At 38.5% G+C, this 18,539-nt stretch overlaps 1 protein-coding gene across 10 annotated transcripts in view; it reads left to right on the top strand.

The window, feature by feature from the left end:
• Positions 1-18,539, top strand: part of FUT8 (fucosyltransferase 8) — a 192,789-nt gene that overhangs the window by 62,018 nt on the left and 112,232 nt on the right. The window lies entirely within an intron of this gene.

The following is an 18,539-nucleotide window of genomic DNA, read 5'->3' as shown; positions in this document are numbered from 1 at the left end:
GAGGAAGTGCTGGGCTTACAAGGGTGCGGAGCCATCGGTTGTTGCCTGGGGTTTTTCCCACGGCGACCCTTGCAGCATCTCGGCACGTTTAACCGCTTTGGTCTTGGATTCTGTTACTGATAAGGCGCCGGCGATTTTTTCTCTAGACAAGTATGTGCACAATGTATGCTCGGGTCTTTCACACGCATGTGCGGGTGTGTACCTGCTGTGTTGTAGATGCTCTCCAAAGACCATGCTGTGACCCTCTGCTTTCAGAAACTCATGATTGGGGGTACAGGAATAGGTAGACTGTAATGCCGTGGTGGAGGTTTTGACAAAAAGCCTACGGGCATAGACATCTGATGAAAAATTGCTTGTTGAAAGACCGTAAGTTCTTTGGGGCTGTACCTGCTGTCCTTGTGTCCTCAATGCACACATGGTGCACTGTGATACACATGCTGTGCGTGTGTGGATGTGGAAAACCACAGTGTGTTCAGAAGGTTCTTCACTTCCTGTGATCTTGTATTAGCACTTCCCACTGCCTTTGTGTGTGTGTACTGAAATATACAAGTCTGTTGAAATGTGTATGTTTCAGTATAAACATGTATACTGAAACATACAAGTCCACTGAAATGTGTTTCAGTATCTGCATGTACACATGTAATTTCTCTACCCCAAAATGCAGCATTTTAATGTCTAGACCTTAACTGAAAGCTGATAGAATAAATTCTTCAGAAAGGGTGCTTAGGCATGAATTTTTTTTATTATTATTTTATAGTATTAATCTTTTTTTTCCTCTTTTTCTAAGTCATTTTCACTGTAAATTGTCAAAAACTTTAGAATCTGAACTGCAAAAGCAAACAAATGGCCAACATTGCCTGTGCTGCTGGTGCTTGGGGTAGTTTTACAGAAGGCTCTGTTACAGTTCCTTCCATTATTAAAGCAAGCTAGTTAGCAGGAGTTTGTGGCTATGCTTTGATGTATTTCCAGCAGCGTCTTTTTCACTGGTTATTACAGGTATGCCTACTGCCAGACTCTTATTGATACTTGTTAGGGTTTCATGAATTAGGTTACATAGGGTTACATAGGGTTACACTGACAAACTAGTGTACTGCAAAGTTTGCATATTTTCCCATCAACACGTAATGAGACAACCTTTTTTCAGTGGTGAAAATGTAATTAATTATTCATATTTTCTGAGCAAGCAGTTCAGTAATGAGGGAAGGGTAGGAATCAACTTGGAGAGTTGCATCATGCAAATTCACTCTTTTAGTGATGCAGCTGCCAGGACATTTGACAACTGAGTAATACAGGGTCAGATTAGAAGTTGTAGCTTGCTTTCTCTTTTACTCTTGCGTCTTTGTTTAGTATCTTTTAAACTGTCAAGATTTTAGTTCTAGCTAATATTAGAACAAGAAAAAAATGTTAAGTATACTTGCTGGAGTAGAAATGTAGCTAATTCACCTTAAGTGAATTAGTAAGGGTAGTACTAAACCACATAGGGACTTCCTTTTGTTTTGGAACCTGTGGTTTACGATCACTTTATTGGGACTGCAAACAGAGGCTTCATTGTGTAGTGGAATGTTTATATATTACAAATATTGCACACCATTGATAGGATTAAACAGGAAAATTGTAATTTTGGTCCATTCCAGTTTCTCTGTAGCTGTATAGAATTGTTGCTTTATCGGTCAGATCTGTTCTAAACCAAATGATTTTTCCAGTCTTGGAATTTATGTACAGTAAAAAATAATCAACAATAATTTGACTTATACATTATCTGATTAGCCTGTTCATTGACATTTAAGGGGATAAAGATGAGGAAGATTTGGACTTTAGTATTTAAATCTTGTTGGAGAGTCAGAATGTAAAATAAAAAGTAATTACTATAATCTTAGGCTGTCTGGAGGGGGAGCTAGTGTCAAAGCAAAATGTGACCATTTTTTTCCAGAGGTATTCAAAAGCTTGCTGTTTGGTCATAGAGTATGCTTCTACTACAATAACAAAAACAAATGTAGATGATGCATGCTATGTATGATTGCATTAATATGCATCTCTTATATGATAAACATAATCTTCAAGTGAAGTGATGTGTGTGTTTTTTAGGGAAATTGTGCGTATGTTTTGCTACTATGCGACAAAAACTATCTTCAAAGAACTCTGAAGTTGTGAGATCAAGCTCTGATAAATCATCAAATGCCAAAGTAGGGATTCTTTTAAGAACTGTAGCTTGGCCTGTACGTGGCTAAATGTTACACTTTCCCCTACAATGTTTCTTTTAGTATACAGCATGGAATGACATAATTGTGTTCAGTTAGCAATATTGAATCTTTTTCCTTGGTATAGGATGAGGTGTGGCCTTACTATTTGTTATGTGCTGTTCATACTGAACCTTCATCACTTCCTCTTGCTGTTTCATTACCTTCAGTCTCTAGTGCTTGCATGTTTTGCTAGTAATATTTTCACAGAAGTCTCTGGAGATGTTATGTGTCCCTTCATGCTGAATATCCAGTTTAGGGCCTTTATGATACTATTTTTCAAAATAATCTATCAAGTGTTTTAATGATTTGCATGTTCTAAAATGTTTTCTCATAAAGGTCTGTCTCCATATGTAATTTACTCTAAAAATAACCTGGCTTTTTTTTTTTCATTTTTTTTTTTTACAGATCCCTTAACAGGGATCCATGAATGCATATGCTAGAGAAGACCTCATAGTTTTAGTGTTTTAGTATGGTGTCTATTGATTTAGACTGCAAGTATAAATAGTTAGGTTTGCTGCAGCATTAACCCTGAGATACTAAGTCCAAAATTTTGATAAAGAGTGGATTGCCCATTGAAAGTGTGTGTGTGTGTGTGTGGGGGGTTTGTGGTGGTGGTTGTTTTTTTTTTTTTTTTTTTTTTTTTTTTTTTTTAGAGGTGAATTGCTTGCAAGGGACAAGAAGAAAATCAGATTTCTCTGGGACAATATTAATTCCCTTTCTTTTCCTGCAAGACCTGTCTTATTAACAGCATACTTGCCAACATTTGCAGTGTACATAGCAAAGTCCTTTTATATTATAGTGTCATTGTTTAAATATTTTGTAATATCTTGTTCAGTAATACACCAAGAGTACCTTGTGCACAAGGGCACAGAGAACAAGATCAAATAATTTTAAATTTTTACGATGCGGCTATAATTTATTTTTTTAAACCAAGGGCTAGTTTTTTGGTACTTACCTGTTTTAAAAAAATAAAATTCTTTGCGCATAAACAAAATGTTTCAACATGCTAGATCAAAAAATGCAGCAACCCTGATGGACAGGAGGAAGCCTATTAAGTGGGATTGCATTATAGCATGTAAATCTTTAGAAAGGCTGAAATTTGTATGTTTTTCCATGAGACTTATGCCACTTGAGCTAGCAGAGAATGTGGTACTAGTAGTTTCTAATTCATCTGTGGTCCAAGTGCTATGGTCTTGACATGGTTTTCTGAGATTTTCAAGTGTTTCAAGGCAGTGATGAAACTTGGGAATCTTGGGTTCTCTTCCAGGCTCTGGGAATGAACATGTTCTGGTTTTTGCTGACTTTTCTGCTTATTTCTTCTGTGATACCTACTTAAATATCTTCCTGTCCCAGTCTTTTTTGCCCTATTCCAAAATTTTTGTTTCTTGCTAAAGGGCTTCTTATCTGAGATCCAGAACTGTTGTGCAGGAAGAGTCTAACTAGTAAATTGTTTAGCCCAGTGTTCTTCCACTGTTTGAATCCTAACTAGCTATTTGCACTCCTGTCTGCTGGTCTCAGGCTTCAGTCCACTATCCTCAGCTTCACATCCAGTTCTCTTATTATGGCTAGGATCTGTCCTCTCTGTGTTCTGCATTTCCACTGGCTTCTGTTCTATTTTCTGAAGTTTTTCAACTTCAGTGTTGTACTTCATTCTGGTTTTCCGGCCTAGCTGGTCTCTCATCCAAATTTGTTTTTTTCCTTTCTTGCTGGTCTTCTCACCCATATCAGATTTGGTTTGTATCCCAAATTCAAGATTCTGTTCACAGTGTCAACTGTATTGGCTTTTTCCCTGCATTGCAGTTCTTTCTTCAGTCAAGTCCAGTTGGTCCTCCTCTTTTCCACCCTTTTGTTCATGTGTACAGCTTATCTCTTCATGCTTGCTGGGTCCAGCAGGATATCGCTGAGAAGCAATTTAGATGCCAGTGGTCCATCCTGATACTCAGGGAAACAAACAGGCCTATCAAGAGATGAGCTTTGCTCAGCAGGGAACTCATGTCTGAAGCTCCAGTGCAAAAATAGTATATACAAGCAGTGGAAGCTGGGATGGGCTACAGAGGAGAAATTTAGAAACATTGCCCTGGTATTTGGGGACGACATCAATGCCTACCTAGAGATGACACTTGCAGGGGAGGTCAAGGGCAGCAAGAAGAGTTTCTTCTAGTACTTTAGTAGTAAAAACCTGGACTAGTAAAATATGGGCTTCTTTCTGAGTGTGATGTGTCATTTAGTGACAGTGGACATGGGTAAGGCTGAAGTATGCAGTGCCCTTTTTTCCTTAGTGAGTCTTCACTGACAAGGTCTCCCCAGGTCTCTGTGCTTAATGGCAGGGTTTTGAGAAGAGTAGCTACCAGCAGTGGATGAGGATTGAGTCAGGGATTATTGAGAGAACTCAAATCATACAAGTCCAAATGGATTGTGTCTGAGGCTGCTGATTGTGCTGGACAGAGACACAGTGGGATCCCTCCCCATCATCTTTGAAACAACTTGGATATCAGGAGAGCTTCCCGATGACTGGAGAAAGGCATATGTTTTACCTTTCAAAAAAAGCCAAAATACAGTCCAAGGAGGTACAAAGCTGGCTAGCTTCCTTTTCATCCCCGAGAAAATAAAGGCATGGATATTCTTGGAATATGTTTCTGGGTACAAGAAGTAGTTGGGAACAATTGGCATGGATTTATCAAAGGTAAATCATGCATGTCTAGCCTGACTGCCTTCTGTGGTAAAATGGCTGAATTTTTGGATGCGGGGAGAGCGGTGGATTTCCTTTACCTGGACTTTAGCAAGGCTTTCAACTCTGTCTCCAGCAACGTTCTTGTACTCATATTTGGACGTAACAGTCTGAGTGGATGGAACACTAGATGAGTAAAAGACTGGTTGGATGGATAGACTTAGAGAGTAGTGCTTAAATATGTCTTACCGAGAGGTTGGTAACAAGTGGGGTACTGCAGGGGTTCAACCTGAGAAGGTGATAGAGTATGCAGTTGTGCTTGCAGATGACACCAAACTGGGGAGAATAGGTGGTATGCATGAGGATGGGGCTGCTATTCAAGGGGACTTCGGTACTGTGAACAGAAGGCCCATCTGGAGCCTTATGAAATTCAAGGACAAATGCAAAGCTCTGCACCTGGGAAGGAAGAGTACCTTGGAGTGATGCAAGCTGGGGACTGACTGGCTGGGAAGCAGTGCTGCCAGAGAAACCTGGGATCCTGGTGGACAGCACTCTAACTGTGGGCCAGCAGCAGCATGCCCTTGCAGAAAAGAAGGGCAACAACATCCTGGGCTCTATTAACAGGAACATAGCCAGTAGATGGAGGGAAGTGATTATCACTCTTCATTAGACCACATCTAGAGTACTGCACCCAGTTTTGGGACCCTCAATACAGGAAAGACATCAATAAACAGAATTTAATTTGGTGAAGGGCTACCAAGATGGTTAGGGACCTGGAGCACTTGCCCTGTGAGGAAGGCTGAGAGAGCTTCGGTTTTTTTCTGCTGGAGAAGAGGTGGCTTCAGGGGATCTAACAACCACCTCCTGGTGTCTTTGAGATCTCTGAGAACATGGAGTCAGGCTCTTTACTGAGGTGCATGGGAGGACACGAGGCAGTGGTCGTAAATTGAAACAAAGTTAGTTCAGACTGGATATAAAGGAAAACTTTATCAGTGTAAGCATAGTCAAGCTGTGGAAGAGGTTGCCCAGAGAAGCTGTGTAGGCTCTGTATTAGAGGTTTTCAAGACTTTCAAGTGGATAAAGCTCAGAAATCTGGTCTGTTCTCATAGTTGACACTGAGCAGGAGGTTGGAGTGTGGACATCTGGAGGTCCTTTCCAGCCTGTGTTATCCTATTAGTCTACAACTGCAGGTGCTTAGCTTCCAGAAGCCTCATACTGGAATGGAATCAGTACAGACAGAATGTGTAGGTGACTCAGCTATTGTATCTCAAAACAAAATCAATAATAGTAACATTACAGTGAGCTTGACAAAAGCATCATTTGTGTGTCAAGATATGCATTTTACTTCTCTTGGGAAGATGCATGTCGAGCTTAAAACATGCAAGTGATTAAACTTTTTAAAGAAAAAACCAGTCTTTTGTAATGGGGCAAAAGTGTTTTTTTGTGGCTTTCCTCAGAAAGGGGGAAAATATGTTTTGCATACAGTGAAAACATTGAAGTAGTAGCTCAGCTTTGATGTGGATGCCTGGCACAGAATGGGTCATCTTGGAAAGCCTTTGGTAACTTAAAAGAAACTGAAAAATGAATCTTCAACAAGGAAGTATCTGGCAACCTTAAAAATAGGTGATCTTTCTGGGTCATTTGTCATGATATGAATTTAAATTCATATTATGTAGCTCATAATGCATCATTTCAAGGTGGTGATATTCTGACTTAGCTGTAGAATCAGTTGCAATCAATTCTAATTTTCCCCCCTGCCCCAAATACATGATATTCTAGCTCCCTCACATGATTATTGTTTCTTCCTGTTCTTTTCTGCTCTCTTTCCCTCCCTCTCTATGTTTTCAGAGTGGGAATGGAGAATAAATAGAGGAGGAGAAGCAGTCTTAAGATATGAGGAGCCCAGTAACTGTTTTGGAAGACTTTTGGCTACAAGCCAGCAAATCAGAAGAGTTGCCTGTAGCAAAGAGCTACTGTTAAGTGGCAGGCTGGGGACTTTTTTTTCTTTAATTTATTTTTCATTTTTCTTATTCAAGTATGAGATGCTACATGAGGAAATTTTTGAATGACCCTTTTCTGCGGTTTTTGCTCCTTTATTTGTTTTTGCTAACCTGTAGTCTTTAGGGATCTTCCCTAAGACAAGTGGTGATGCCTGTAGCAAATTGTAGTTTCCAGTGAATCAACCATTTTACTTAGTTCCTTCAAATATTGGATATTAAAACCCCATATATTATATTGCTCGTTTTCAGGTGTAATACATTCAAAATGAAATGAAGCACTTCAGGTTTTGGTCATTCTAGAATTTGGTGCAGTTAGTGCTGCTACAGTTGCTTTATGGCAGCAATATTAATTCTGAATGTAAATGCTTTTTAGGAGTTTACTTTCATTTTGTGTTTGTTTCACAACCTTATAGTGGGAAGGTGAATAGTTTTCTGTAGTATCAGGATGTTTCTCCTGTAAGTCAGTTAATAACAATGAGTATCACCATGACATCATTAATAAAAAGATAAAGACTGGGTTTAGAAGTTTGAGGAACATTGCTGTGAATCTCTTATGGTAGTTAATTCTGACTTGCTGTGTTTTAAAATCTTTCTTCAAAGTATTGATCTTCCAAAAGGTTTTGTAAAACGAGTAAGAATTCTGTTCAAACAGCCTCCCAATGTTCATCTTTAGTTATTAAAATGCTTATGTTGAACTTCACCATAATTTGATTAGAACTTGCACAGTGTCATAATAACTTTACGGTAAGTCTGATTTGTATGGGAACATACATTTGTTAAGCTTCTTGGATATTTTTAAAAAAAAAATTGGAGGTGTTTATGTGCATGTATGTAACATTAAAGTGTTTATCTGACATGCTGTTTATTGAACAGTGCATAAAACTTTTTTATTTTTAAATAATTCTTTAAATTGTTAATCTATACAATTACATAGATGTCTTCTTTCACCTCTTTACCTGTAAGGAGATTTCTGTTGACCAAGTGACTTGTTTCAAAATGTGAGCTTTCAGATTGCCTGGAACCTTTGTCTTTAGCTCTGTGCCTCTATTTGTGATGGTAAAATACATCATATACTTGAAACACATATACAGGTTTCTAATATGCTGTACTTAGCTGACATCTTGTCTCTTTTTGGGTGTTTGCTAAGCAACTTCCTCTGTTTGACAATCAGTATGGATATTCACATGTTAAATGATTGTATATGTGACACTGAATGGTTTTTGCCGTTGCAGTGTATGTGACGTGTTGATGGTCTCTTTTTCTTTCTCTCATTTTTCTCCTACCCCAAGTTGTGTGAGCATGGCAGGGCACGTTGTGTCTTTAGCTTTCTCTCAGCTGCCTAGGCAAGCATTTGCTCCTTATTTAAGGCCAGGTTTCAATGCACAGAAGCAATATATTTTTAAATAAAAATATATTGTTTCCCCTACTTAAGGTTTTGTTTCACTGAGGTACCTTTGTGGTGTTGTGCTATCCTTGGATAGTCTCTGTACTTCCTTTTTCTGTGGTCTGGGATTTTTAGCTTTTACAAAGGTTTGGAAAGACTTGCTTACAGTTTACTATCTTCTGGATGCATGTCTTCACATTTCTGTCCATTAAATAAGTCTGTTTCACAGTTCTGTTGGGATTTTTTTTTTTTGTTAATATTACAACTTCTTTTTGATTGGTCTGTTGCTTGGGGTGTTTTTGAATAATAGCAGTTAGGACAGTATGAATTACACCTTTTTCCTGATGTGGCCCACTGTTTAGGACACGATGATGTTGAAAGATGTTCTCCTTGAGTTGTTCTTCATTGTAGATGACTATTCAACACTCTGGATTTTGGGTTGAACTGCTAGACATTGTCTCTACAACTTTTGTTGTCTTTTAACTTCAGTGAGGTAGTGCTGGACTAGATATCAATACTCTTTAAGTTTGCCCTACCAGACTGTAAAGATGGATGTCAATTTGGGTAATGTGACAGCTTACGTTATACCCTAAGACAACATCTTCAAACTGCAGATATGGGCGTGCTTTGTGTACTTCCTAGGGAGCAGGTGATGCTGTCCCTTAACAAGTTGTTGATGTTTTTTTCTGATAAAATTTTTCTCCTTCAGTGGCAGCAAGACTCGTGGAATGCATGTGAGAAATCTCTTTTATCCTTCTTCTCCACTTGATTACAATGGATATTGCTTTTACAGGATGAGGAGTTCGGTATAACCTAGAGCAAAGAAATGATGGTCTCTCGAAGAGCTAGACATACATATGAGATACAGAGAGTGCAGCATAATTTAAGATGCTTGTTTGATTTTCCTGTACAACGTATTGCAGTGTCATGCATAGGTAATGACAGATAATAATTTTGCAGATTCTGTGTCTATGGAAGTGCTGAGAGAACATTCTCTCTATTCAGTGGGTTGCTCTTCAGACCTCTCTGTGGGTGCATAAAGTTACTTGCTTGTAGTTTATCCTTGGGCATGCTGAACACATCTCTGGTATACCCCAGTTGCTTCAAGCTATTGGGCCCAGAGTAGGAAATATCCCAAGTACTGAAATCTGGCAGTAAGGTCATAAAACTGTGTCTTGAGATGTAATGGGACATGCTGGTATCTCTCAGCCAGAGATTTTTTGATTCTAGACTCTCCGCAGAATGAGTTTGATACACCATTTTACAGAGCGTTGATTTTTGCTTACTTCCAAGTCCACTGTTTTCTAAGTCCTACAGGAGATAAGATCCTGCTTTTGTGTGACCAACAATATTTTCAGTTAGAACTTTCAGGACTCTGCCTTTCATGGCATGTTTTCTTATATAGATTGTGAGTGCATATACTATTCGAAGTGTATCGATCTCAGGTTCATGATTTGAATGTTGTGGCTGTTTAGGGTAGGCTTGCTCATTCTTCACAAGTGTAGAAGGGGAACTGTTGGATTTGAATGCTTGCCTAAGTGGGTTAGTTAGCCAGATGCATGTCTCCAGTGCTGGTCTGTTCATAGTCACAGTTGACTCCCTGCTTAAGCAAATGCAAACAATTTTTTTTTTTCAGTGTAACAATTTTTTCTCATTGGTTTTACTTTGTGAGTTTGTCTGTGCCCTCTCACTCTACGGTTCTGGTATTCAAGCAGGTAACATTCATGCCATTTTCCCCATAAAAAAAGCTCCATTTATGGGGATACCAGAGTCTGCTGCCCTTTTATAAAGACGTTTTTTGTGTTTTGGCAACTTGCTCTCTTTCTTCCCTTCCATAAGTTATTTTTTTGGCTACTTGTAGACAGTATGGAGGGTCAACCATTGCAAGGCCACTCTCAGTAATCTTTGAATGATCATGGCAATTGGGAGAAGTGCCTAGGGACTGGAGGAAAGCAAATGTCACTCTGATCTTCAAGAAGGATAAGAAGGATGATAGAGGGAACTACAGGCTGGTCAGCCTTACCTTGGTCCCAGGAAGGGTGATCAAATAACTAATCCAGGAAACCATTTCCAGGCACATAAAGGACAAGAAAGTAATTGGGAGTGGTCAGCATGGAGTCACCAAGGGGAAGTCATGCTTGACCAACTTTAACCTTCTGTGATGAAGTGACTGGCTTGGTAGAGAGTGGGAGAGCAGTGAACATTGTCTGTCTAGACTTCAGTAAGGCTTTTGTCACTGTCTCCCATAAGACTGTCCGAGAAACTGATGAAGTATGGGGCTGGATGAGCAGGTAGTGAGGTAGGTTGAAAACTGGCTTGATGGCTGAGCCTAGAGGGTGGCAATCAGTGGCACAAAGTCTAGTTGAAGGCCAATAACTAGCAGTGTACCCCAGGGTACTGGGTCCAGTCCTGTTTAACTTCTTCATGAATGACTTGGATGTCGGGGATGGAGTGCCCACTTAGCAACTTTGCCGATGACACAAAACTGGGAGGAGTGGCTAATATGCCAGAGGACTGTCCTGCTATTCAGAGGGATCTTGACTGGCTGGAGAAATTATGATGGGAACCTCATGAAGTTGAACAAGTGGAAAGAAATACCAAGTCCTGCACCTGGGGAGGAACAACCCTCTTTGCTGGGCACTGACTGACTTGAATTACCCTTGCAGAAAAGGACCTGGGGTTTCTGGTGGACAAAGTGTGAACATGAGCCATCAATGTGCCCTTGCAGCTAAAAATTTTGGCTAACAGCATCTTGGGCTGCATTGGGATTAGTGTTGCCAGCAGTTTGAGGGAGGTGATCTTTCCCTTCTGCTCAGCACTGGTGCAGCCACACCTGGAGTACTGCATCCAGTTCTGGGCTCCTTGGTGCAATAGAGACAAGAATGTACTGGAGAGAGTCCAGCAAATAGCCACAAAGATAATGAAGGAGCTGGAACTCTCTCCTGTGAGGAAAGACAGAGAGTTGGGGACTGTTTAACCCAGAGAAGAGAGAGCTCACAGGAATCTTACCAATGTATATAAATGCCTGAAAGTGGGTACCAGAGTGGGGGTGAGGTAAGAGAGACAGTGCAGCGTACTTTCTGGATCTTAGTCAGAAAGGTCCAACGACAAATGGCTTAAGATAACTGCAAGTGGCCCTGCTTGAGCAGGGGGTTGGACAAGATGACTTCCAGAGGTCCCTTCCTAGTTCACCCATTCTGTGATTCATTGCAGTGTTGTGGTTTGATGTTTATTTTCTCAAGGGAGGATGCTTTTCTGTTGGCTTTGAACACTTTTCCTTGTAGTTGAGACTGGATTCCAAAAAGGGTTGTGTCAAAACCAATATTGAGACTACTCACCTCATGAGTGTGCAGGGCACTAGTGTTTAAGCTGTGTATGGGTCTTAATTACAAAATAGCTTCTTGGGTTTCAGTTGTGCTTTTGACAAGCATTTTGTTGTTTATTGCATAAGCACTAGGAATGATTCTCTCTTTAACTGAATGTCTTCTGATACCTACCAGCTTCTTTCCATTGTCCTGTCTCTGTCATAGCCTTGCTGCTTTTTTTTTTTTTTTTTTTTTTTTTTTTTTTTTTTTTTTTTAAAAAAAAAAAAAAACAAACCCCAAAACTTACGGAAAGAATCTGAGGATGTTAATGTTCTTTAACTTATGTCAGATGCAGGATGGAAAGCAGTAGACCTGAGAAAGGGTTAAATGAGTTATGAAGGCAGAGGGAGCACAAAATTATTAGTTGAAATGCCTGAAGCATTTAGTTGCTGAAGGTCTGAATGTGTAACAGAATTCTGATTATTGGTTGGCAGTTTTTACTATTATGGTTAGCTTTTGTGAAATAATGTTTGATAAATACATTAACATGTAATAGGACTTGATTTTCCTTTGCTTTTGTCATTAATTGTAATAATTGTAAAGGAGTTTTTATACTAGGTTAGACCTATTGGCAATAGCCACTAGTTCAAGAGCTAGTGACACCTTTGCAAAAGATAGGGAACTGGTAGGCAGCAGTGTGGCATTTCTGTAGGGGTGATGTCATCTTGTTCAGGTAAGTAGAATGATTGAAATTAATTTTTTTAAATAAGAGTCTCATTAGTTTTTGTCTGAAGACATAATTGCAGTGTTTTCTATATTATTACTTGGGAAAGTTCTTTAGTTTTTGAGGGAGTTTTAACTGAATTCGTAGGTTAAGTGCCTGAATTGTTGAAATTAACCCGTGCTAAGTACTTGGGGATACTATTCCTTCTGGACAGTAATTTAGGCAACTAAATATTTTGATTTTATCTGACATTAAGATAGCCTTTAATCAAACTTTTTATGTCACGTTGACATCAGTTGACCAAATATAAATCCTTTTTATCTGCAGTTTTTGTTGATGTGATGTGTTTTCCCTGCTGACCAATGTTTGATCGGTCCTTTAATATAATGTAAATTTTTCTTGTTGTTAACTTTGGGGATCCCTTCTGTAGTACTTTGACCTGATTCAAGGTCAAGGTTCAAGGTTTGCTCTTGGTTAAATAACATCCTGCTTTCTCAGGCAGGGTGCCCTCTCCTTGTAGTAGAGATTTGTGAGAGAATTACGTATTTTGGAAGACAAGCATAAAATTGGCTATGATACAGTGTAGTGAAGCTTTTCAAGTACTATCAAGTCATGCCATGTTGGTTAAGGCATTCATGTGGTATTTTGAGTGTATTTTGCTACAGATTGTTTAGGAAAATAAAAGATTAATCTTGATGGCTTTTTGCTGCGATGGAGAGACGGGACACTGTTTGATGCAAGCAAATGTCGATTTATTGTACAGAAGCACGAGTTTATATATACTTTCAGAAGCTGCGCGTTTTAAACAGATTGGTTCTTGAAGCTAAGCATTGCATCCTAGGCAATCCCCGATTGGTGGTTAACTACCATCAATTAACAGCAGGGTGTGACCTTTCTTTGGCGCCATCCTTGACGCCATCCGTCCCCCACTCCCCTATGCTCTCTCAGCATGACTCTGCATGTTAATTGTTGTGTCTGTACAAGCTCAAGCGCATTCCCCTCAGCTAACTGATTGCCACGCATGGTCCTAATTTCCAGCCCGCTCTTGCAGCTTTCTGTTTTTATGGATTTAAAAACATTAAAAAATTAGTTATATAAGAATATGAGCTAGTAGATGGAGATGTGGTTTAGTTGGCCCATCAGAAATGTTAACCAAGGTGTCAGTTATGTGGTTATTTTTGAAAATAAATGTGAAAAATAGTACACAGAATTGTATCTTGTTCATTTGAGAGTGCTATCTCAAAAGTGCATATTGAACAGCTTTCCTCTTAATGTTTATATAGCTAATATAAACACGGAAACAGTTTTTCACAGTTTTTCAGCATTTATTTAAATGTATTTTCTCATGACACTGATGTGAACTGTTGCAATATGCTCACAGTGTGCTAGACAGCAAAGGTGCATCCTGGGATTTAATGAAGATTATTGTTTCTTGCTGAGAAGTTTGTAAATAATGGCTGTAATTCAGTGGCAACTGCAAGTCAAATGTATTTATCCAATACAGTTTTTTGTTTATTGAGGGGGTTTCCATTGATCTGACTTCTGGGACAGTAAGGAACTACTTGTGTACTTAATGTTTCTCTGTGCCATTTCAGTTCTTCAAGTGCTCCTCAAAGTCATAAACAGAGAAACTTTAGATTAATAACCTTTGTTAGTGGCTTTTCTCCTGAAGTCTCTTAGAAATATAAGGTATTGATGCTCAAACTTCTTACCTTCCCTGGCAGAAGCAACCACAAGGAGACTGATTATTTATCTGGCTTAGACATATTGAAAGAGGTGATAGCTTTAACTGTGTCTTTTGAAATCATGAGTGCTTTGGAATGGAAACACATGGAATGTTCCTTTGGACAGTTCTTTTCTTGATTGTTGCTTGAAAATGTTGTATCAGTGGTGTTTATTAACCTCAGAGCCTTTACGTTATGGTATGCTTATATTTATATGTTAGGTCAAATGTGATGATAGAGGAAAAAAGTGTTGTGAACTGTGGTTTCCTATCTGAGAGTTCTTCAGCTGTGTTTGCATGTGCTGTGTGAAGACTTACTGTTATTTTGAAGGTGGATAGTCCCAAGTGTGCACAGTTGCTATGTACTAACATTAAAAGAACCCCAAAATACAGTGTGACGGTATTTAATAATCAGCGTAAACACTTTTTGTGGTGTATTAGTAGCACATATGTCAGTGTGAAAAGTTTTTGCTGGAATGTAGTAAACCAAAATGGAATATTGTCTTTTGAACTGTGATTTCTAATGGCATTTACAATATTGTGGGGACCCATCTTCAAGCTGCACTTATTACATAGGTGTAATTGGTGGCAGTTACTTGGTCAGCATGTGTAGTGTGTGGAGAAAGATACTTGGAAGGAAGAGTCGTCAGTTCTTGAGGATGCGGTTTGAGCCTCAACAAAACATTTGTCTCTCAGCTATCTTTTATCTTGCTCTTTTTTAGCTTTCCTGATGGAGTTGTATGAAGCATAGTGACAAGTTTGTCCTTCTTTATCCAGTAGGCTCTCTAATGAGTTCAATGATGGGCAGCACTGATTTCAGACCATCTCTGTAAAGATATCTCATGTATAGTGGAAGCTGCTACAAAATGTGCTTTTAAAACAGGCTTAAGGGTACATCTCAATGTTTTTTAACGTTGTCTCAATACTTTTTCTTTCATGCTTCCTGGAGTTCTTACGTATACTGCCTTTTCCTTTCCAGCTGTCCTCTTACTGGGATCAGGGTTTAGCAGAAAACCCAATTTCATGATTCTCTATCCGTTGGTGTTTGAATACTGCCTTGTCTTCCTTGCATGGTGTCTGTCAGCACCTCTTGACTGCTGTGGGAAACTGTGATCTAGGGCTAAATGTAGCTGCTGTTAGGAAGGAAAACAGAAATTGTTTGGTATAATTTGTAAAGTTCTTTGCATATGAAAAGTAGCTTATACATATAGTATAGATTATACATTTCCATATTATATCTATAGATATACATGTATACAAATCTGTATAATTATGCTAGATTATATCTAATACTGGTCACATAGGGTAGCTTGTATCACAGTCATTGGGTAGTGTAGGGAAACCTGAATTGCTACCAGTATATACTTGTTCTGGGAATGAATGAAGAGCTTTAAGTTGTGGAGCCTTTAACCCACAGTAAATTCATTGCAATGAGTCTGTTTGCTTTCTTTCATATATTATAGACTGAAAGAGGTAAAAAGATGAAATTCAGCTTAATTAAACTCAACATCTAACTTTAAAAATGATATTTGCTTTTTATCTCTAAGTGGGGAACACATATGTATGATTTTCTAAAAATTTCCTTTATAAATTAAGCATCAGAGGAACGAGAGAGGAATGCAAGATTGCCTAATGGGTAGTAAAAATGGGAGATATGAAAATAACCACTTCAGGAGGAACCTTCATGCATACGTTTAGCAATAGCATCTTCTTAATATCACACTATTTTAGTCTGTGTGGTGAAGCACGCTTAAGGAAAAGATGCGTCAAAAATTATTCAAATATAAGCAACTTAAAAGACCTGAAACTTCTCTGAAATGAAATGTACCAATGTGTTAGTACATGATTTTCCCCTAACATTTAGGCTCTATAAAGCTTGGTATAAAGTGTAGTATCAAGGAATAGTTTCAAAGGCATTTCCTCGTGTGCTGTGAAATACATAAATTGTGTATTTTTTTGTGTAACATTCATGCTAATGGAATTATAGTCAAAACAAATTTTCAGCTTCCTTTATTGTCAGGCACCACCAGCCATGAACAGACAAATTTCAAAAAGGTCTTTCAGATTTTTCTTATTGAAAATCCCTGACCGCTTCTTTGATCTGAATAGCTAGAATCTCAGCTTTGATAGTCTTCTTGACCTTTGTTTGAAGATCTACCTTTGATTAGCCTGTGTCTGATAAACATGAAAGCTGTAGTGCTGTCTTGCCTCAGGGGAAGTAGTGTTGTGTCTTCCTTTTTTCTCAAGCTTCCAGGATGCTGAACGCTGCTTGCATCTGTTCATAGCCTTCCCATGGAGCAGCAATGGCAGCAGTATGAAGTTGATACCATCTTTGAAATATGCACAACTGCTGATGTGGTTCTGAGTCACAGCAGCGAAGTTGACCACAGTTGTGTTAATGTCACCTTACTGCTATTTGACCAATCAGTTAATAAAAGCAGAATTACTCAAGCTGTTTGAGGATAGACTTTGGACTAAAATGCTATGATTTTTATTTGGTTCTTTGAAAAACTTAAAATAAAAGATGAAATTATGTATGAATTCCTATTGTAATTTCCATAGCGGTATCAAACTGTGTGCTCACTGTGGGCAGGTTTGAAGAATTCACCTTTTCAAGAAGGAAGGAAAAAAAAGAGAAGAAGGAACAGGGTAGGCATCTAAGGCACAATAGAAGGTGCTGTTTCTTTTAATCTGCTACTACATGAATTGTCTCAATACATGCATAAAGGATTCTTAGTAATTCTGTTGGTGTTCCTATTTCTCTTGTGTATTCACTTCTCTTTCAATATAAATTTCTCGAACTAAAAGAATGTGTAATGGTATCTGTAGGAGTAGCTGTTACTTGTAGTGGGTAGTAAGGTATACATTTTTTGATTATTTTAAAAACTTTACCTCCTTTATGTCTGAAGTTTGATAGGCTGAATTAAATCCCGCAGTTTAAAATAATCCCTCATAATTAATAGCAAGGTCCTCTTTTTTTAATATAAATATGAAATAGAAACAAAAAATTGTGGTGGTGTGGTTTTTTCTTTTTTAGCTTACAGCCATGTTCCTTTTTGTTGTGTTTTCAACATCACAATTGTTTTTCAGTGACATCCATAGTACTGTTTTACTTCTTCTGTAAAGCTTACTGATTTAGATATTTTCTTTTGCTGGGACTGTCAAACATTGTATTCATAGCCTTGTCTTTTGATAGGATGGGTTTTCTCTTTTGAACTAATTACTGGAATCACAAAAAAAAAAAACCCAACAAACTATTTCCTTCCTCAAATTCAAACACAGGTTTGTTTCTTACTGGGTTTCAGACCTTATTTCAAGAGAACAGGTTTTGCCAGCATTTCAGCCTTTATTTCTTCTTTGTGTTGTCTGTACTCTCACTTACCACCTTTCTCAATTGGGCTTTTCTGAGAGCTTTTTCAGTTTCTTCTCTCAGTAGCCTGTGTCTAGAGAGAGCGTTCTCTGTGTGTGATTTCCTTGCCTCTAAATGTCCTCATTATTTTGGTTAAATTTCTAAAGACTGTTACTACTTTCCCCTTTTCTTAGTTTTGTGTACTCTTGCAGACTTTATCTACGCTTAGGTTTTGTTTCCTTAAGCTGGTTTGATTTCAAATCCCTTTTGTCTGCATCAACACTGATAAAGTGGACCATTGTCTAATATTGAGGACAACTGGCAGGGATTGAGATTTGTCCTTTATGCTAATCTCCCAGCCTTCAAAACAGGTAGCTACATGCGTGGTAACATTTGGAAGTCTTCCCAACCATGTGATAATGCTCAGACTGTTCCCAGAGGTTGGAAGGGTGCAGATGGCCTTTATCAGAAGTATTTCAGGGCTCGTTCTAACATGATAATTTGCATTTCAGTGTCTGGGAAAGTTTCAGGCATTAGTATATTGATGTAAGCTTTTAGGTTAACTTTTGTAAAGCAATAGTCAAGCTAGTTACCAAACAGAGGTTAACTGAGTTATATCTGTGATCTGCTTCCTGAAAGGCCTATCCTGTGAATTATTAATATTAAATCTTGTGCTTTGAATGATTCTGTTAGCCGTCTAGAAAGAATCCCAGAAACCAAAAGAACCAAAAAGAAAAAACAGGTTCTCTCAACAGTCCCTCCAAACCCTCATCCACTAAAATTTTCTTGTTTAGTAATTTATAGGAGATCTATACTTCCTTCTTACTGTAGCTTTCTCATTTTAATGTTCCGTGGAGTGTTTGGCTTCTGGATCTCAGAACAACTATACAAACCTTAGATATTTAAGACAAGATCTCCTGCTCCGCCACCTGTATCTGTCCTTCCTGAGCCAAGTACACCCTCTAACTTTATGTAGTATCCCACTAAATATGTTGTGGCAGTTGAGTCATATTTTTATTTTCTTTCTGAGATTTGCAGCTCCTCTTGTTTTATTCCTCATAGTTTTTGCATTAGTTTACAGAGATTAAGGAAGCTCTGAAGATAGTCTACTGTTTGCCACCTTTTCCTCCCTGTGACCCTTTAACT

Source organism: Falco punctatus, assembly GCF_963210335.1.
Source record: "Falco punctatus genome assembly, chromosome: 7".
Taxonomy (NCBI): Eukaryota; Metazoa; Chordata; class Aves; order Falconiformes; family Falconidae; genus Falco; species Falco punctatus.
This window is presented reverse-complemented; position numbering and strand designations above follow the sequence as displayed.